The sequence below is a fragment of the Corylus avellana genome, chromosome ca2, assembly GCF_901000735.1.
Source record: "Corylus avellana chromosome ca2, CavTom2PMs-1.0".
Classification (NCBI taxonomy): domain Eukaryota; kingdom Viridiplantae; phylum Streptophyta; class Magnoliopsida; order Fagales; family Betulaceae; genus Corylus; species Corylus avellana.
In genome coordinates, this window is record NC_081542.1 from 7,548,692 (window position 1) to 7,553,923 (window position 5,232).

Sequence of the window (5,232 nt, forward strand, 5' to 3'; positions counted from 1 at the left end):
ACAAAAAGATTTATTTACTCACAAGTTACGGATGATGCCCGTAGTTAGAAATTAAGCTAGTGACGCGCAGGCCGACACATAATGTCCCAGAAGAAGATCGACCAGTTCTGCTGAGAACAAAAAGAATATAATTAAGATAGTCAGATTGTGTTAATTAAATATTTAATTAGCAAGGAAATTGAGAAGCCATGTAATTGGGTTAGTAGCTAGGCAGAGTAGCTAGCCTTTTGAATTGTTATGCATCCATGTTATATATTTCTTCAACGTCCTTATCAATCAAGGATGGATATTTTATTTCCTTATCTAATTTTAATATCTTATATATAAATGCATGTGACGACTTCTTAAATTAAAATGTGACGACTTCTTCAATGACAACAAGTGAAATGGTCATAATTCTAGTACCGTTGTTTCTGGGAATTGAACAATGCATCAATCTTTTTCTTTTTAATATATATATGAAGAAAAAAAATATTTAGACTGATGTTAGAAATGGTAGTGCCAATCAATCTTTATTTTTTTTAAGGGCCGATCCAAAGGTAAATTAATTAGTATATATGTTGGAATAGTAATGAAATAAAAGTGTGGTTTTTAGCGTTACTCTAAAGATAATGGCCTTCTTTGATCATGGTTTTGAAAATACCAAAAACATGTATATTTTTTTCAAAATCATTAACAAACAATTATTATATGGAAAAAAATAACCAATGGTCCACTCTACTAAAAAGCTGTAAAAGCCTAGAGCCACTGGCCAATTAAATAGCTAATATACAATTATGAGCATACTACTAGCCTACTTGGGCGTTTGGATGGGGGTAATCTTTTAGATTCTAAAAATCTTAAAAGATCATCACGTTTGATTACACTTAGGTGAAAAGAATCATGTCCTCAAATAGTAGCTCAATAAGCTGGAAACAATACTTGAAGAAACGGATATCATTAGTTCGAATCTCCTCCCCCCTTCATACAGACATGTAAAACAAAAGTGAAGAGAATCGGATCTGAATAACAACCAATATAAGTTATCTTATTGTGTCTCCAAAAGATAGCTCAATCAGCTCACGTCTCATAAAGTGGAGGTCACTAAATCAATTCATCTTCCCTCTTTCCCTCCTTCACCAGAACCTATTCAACATATATTATCATATGCGTAAAATCTACTTTGATATGTTTTAAATATTGTTTGAAAATCAAACTAAATAAGGGGGCCACATGAGCTCTCTCTTTTCTTTTCTTTTCTTTTTTTTTTTTCTTGTGAGTAAGAAGTAAACTTTACCCTTGCTTGTGTTTTCTCAAAGTAAGAAGTATTTGTTTTTTTGAAAACACAACCAAATAATTTTATTAAGTAGAACATATATATAAAAAAGATTTTCTCACAAGTGGATTTCACAAAAAAAAATACTTTTCACTTTTATATCACCTCTAAACACTTTTTTAATAGAAAAAAAAAATGCTTTACACTTTTGTATCGCATCAAAAATACTTTTTTCAAAGTTGAATCAAAAAATACTTTTCAAAACCATAATCATACACACACAATATCTTCTAGGGAAAAAAGGCTACAGAAATTGTGGACCGATGGGTACATGCAGTTTTCGATAATATATATAAAGTTATTGGTTTTGGATTTTATTTTATTTTTTAAAAAAAAAGAAAAGAGTTTATGAAAAAATTAACATTTAGAAATGTTGTTTATGGGTCCACATGTGAAAAAGTATTGAAAAAGTTTTTTTTTTTTTTTTTTTTGGATTAACTAAAAAATGTTTTTGAAAAGCAAAATTGAGAAAAGTTAAAAAAAAAAAAAAAAAAAAAACTCTACTTTAGTCCCCTAAACTACCGCACGTTTTGAGAAACCTCCAAAATTCAAAAACTCTTAATTTACACTCTTAAACTTTCAATTTCAATCAATTACCCTCTCTGTCAAATTTTAAACTTTAAAAGTGATAAAATGACATTTATACCCCTAACTTTTTTATAAAATTTCAAATTTACCCTTAATTTTAAATTAAAAATTAAAAGTTATTAAAAAAAAAAAAATTGACCCACGTACTGTAGGGTCCTTGTACCCATTTTTTCCTCTAAAAAAAAAAAAAAATGAAGGTAATTTGATCTTTTTAGGCATTTCTGTTAGAAGTTAACGGCTAAAACTAATGAAGGGGGTAAATTGATTAAAATTGAAAATTCAATGGTGTAAATTGAGAGTTTCTGAATTTTAGGAAGTCTTCTCAATATACGCGATAATTCAAGGATCTAAAATGAAATTTTTTAAAAGATAAAAATAAAATATAAAATATAAGTCGCTTTCTTCCTATTTTTGCATAATATTGTTAAAAATGGACGGCCTTTTGGATTTATGTCTTCTTCTAAACACATGCATTTGGCCTTCTATGATTGCTCTGCTACGTTCGTCTTCACCACCACCTGACGTTAACGAAATTTCAAAACTAAAGGCAACAATTGCCAACACTGCCGTCCTTGTAATCCACTACATACACACACACACAGAAACAACATGCACTCGCAAGCCATTATACAAACCCTCTCTTTCTCTCCTCATCTCCCTCTCAACAATGGAGCTAATTCCGAAGAACCTTTTCCCCGATGAGGCAAGCCCCGAGCGGATGAACAAGGGCGACAACGCGTGGCAGCTCACCGCCGCTACCCTCGTCGGCCTCTAGAGCATACCGGGCCTGGTCATCCTCTACGGCAGCCTCGTGAAAACCAAATGGGCGGTGAACGCAGGGTTCATGGCCTTCTACGCCTTCGCGGCAGTGCTCCTCTGCTGGGTCGGCTGGGGCTACCGGATGTCATCCGGCGACGAGCTCGTCCTTTTCTTGGGGAAACGGGGGGCGGCGTTGGACGAGAAGTTTCTTCTCGGGCAGGCGTTCCTGGGGTCGTTCCCGACGGCGACGATGGTGTTCTTTCAGGGAGTGTTCGCCGGGATTACTTTGATTCTCAGAGCGCGTGCGCTTCTGGGTAGGATGAATTTTCGTGCATGGATGCTGTTTGTGCCGCTTTGGGTCACGTCTTCGTACACAGTGGGTGCGTTTAGTATATGGTGCCCTGATGGGTGGTTGGCGAAGCTTGGGATTATAGATTTTTCGGGTGGATATGTTATTCATCTCTCTGCCGGTGTTGCTGGATTTACCGCAGCTTATTGGGTAAGAATAATAACTTGTATATATATATATATATATATAGGTCAAATTAACTATTACATTATGAATTTATGTAGATTTCACATATATCAATGATAGACTCCACAAATCTAATGATTGATTTATTGAATTTATACGAGAATATGAGAAAATATGGGTAAATTATTGACACAAATTATTTTTCATAATGCTACACACTCATTTATCAGATTTAGGGCCTTTTTGAGTTTACGTTTGAGAGTCCTAAAAATGCGTTTAACACTTAAAAAGTTCATTTAAAGGAAAAAAGTTTCAGATTGGTAAAAAAAATTAAAAGTGTTTTTAAGGGTTCAAAAAGCATAAAAATGACAAAAACGCAATTTTAGCAAAAGCTTAAGAAGTTGTTTGGGTGTGCGTTTAAAATGGCCTAAAAGTACGTTTAACACTCAAAAAGTATGTTTGAAGAAAAAAGTATCTATTTGATAAAAAAATTAAAAGTGCTTTTAAGGGGCTAAAACGCACTTTTGATAAAAACTTTAAAATGAAATTTTTATCAAAAAAACATTTTTTTTTTACTTAAAAACCCTATTCCTCGAGCATAACCTCAAGCATGCTCTAAAAATAAAGGTTTTCTCAAAAACAAATTCTCAACTTAAAACTCTATTTTTCAAACATATCTGATTTTATTTTATTTTTAGGTTGGCCCGAGGACGGAGAAGGATAGGGAGAGTTTCTCACCAAACAACATAATTCTGATGCTTGCGGGCGCAGGCTTGCTTTGGATGGGGTGGACAGGATTCAACGGTGGAGGTCCGTTCGCGGCCAGCACCGATGCATCTCTAGCCATCCTTAACACTCACGTGTGTACTGCAACAAGCCTCATCACGTGGATCGTCCTTGACACCTCCTTCTTTGGCAAGCCCTCCATGATTGGTGCCGTACAGGGAATGATCACCGGTCTGGTTTGCATCACACCTGCTGCTGGTAAATTAACGGAATTGCCATTCACGACCATGATACAATAATGTTTTGCTGATTGGTAATTTTTTTTTTTTTTTACCTAGAAATGTTTTTCATACATGGGATGACATCTAATGTAAACCGGACCATAATTCACTATTTTGTGTTAAATTTGTGCTAGATTCATGAATTGTATAAAAAATTATTAACTCTAATATTAGATGTCGGGTTTAAATTGTGCAGGAGTTGTGCAAGGTTGGGCAGCCATCCTGATGGGATTGATCTCAGGAAGCATTCCATGGTACACAATGATAGTGCTCCACAAGAAGGTCAGCTTCTTAAGGCAAGTTGATGACCCCATGGCCATTTTCCACACCCACGCCATTGCCGGAAGCCTTGGCAGCATTCTCACCGGCTTCTTCGCTGTGCCAAAGCTGTGCCGCCTGTTTCACATGGTGCCTGACTGGGAAAAGTACATTGGCCTAGCATATGGCCTTCAAAACGGTCGAACTTCAGCTGGTTTACGACAAATGGGGATTCAACTTGGAGGAATTCTTTTCGTGGTTTGCTTGAACATCGTTACAACAAGCTTGATTTGCCTGTTGATTAGGTTCATAGTTCCTCTGAGTGGATGATGATGAATTGCAAACTGGTGACAATGCAAAACATGGAGAGGAAGCTTTTGGCTTGCTGGCTGAGAGAGAGAGAGTGGTGAATTCGAAGACTAATTCAGTTTTTGATGTACAAGAGTTCTTATCCACTACTTCAAAGTCTATTGGTCAACTTCAAATGGTATAGTTGATCAATTCTCTTTGACGGTTCCGATCCAGCCTTCAACAGTATTACACTATTGTCGTACGTAGTTGGTGTAGCGTACGTAGACAGTTTTTACGTAGAGTTTTGATTATGCGCACTTTGCCACTCCAAACCGCCATTTCTAGCAGCCAATTCAAGCCATTTATTTGTTGTAAAATTAAATGGATGATGCAAAAAATTTTATTGATGCTAAATAATATAAATTTAAATAATTAACAATAAGATAAATATAATATAATAAATAAAGAAATAGAGTAAGGAAAAATCTTACAAAGTTATAGAATCACGCAAGAGCGTTTTTCTTAAAGGTTGATTCCGT

The 5,232-nt window shown here is 35.3% G+C and overlaps 1 pseudogene; it reads left to right on the plus strand.

Annotated features, from left to right (window-relative positions):
- Positions 1 to 2,567: 2,567 nt before the first annotated feature.
- LOC132172755 (ammonium transporter 2 member 4-like) lies at positions 2,568 to 4,895 on the plus strand (annotated as a pseudogene).
- Positions 4,896 to 5,232: the final 337 nt, after the last annotated feature.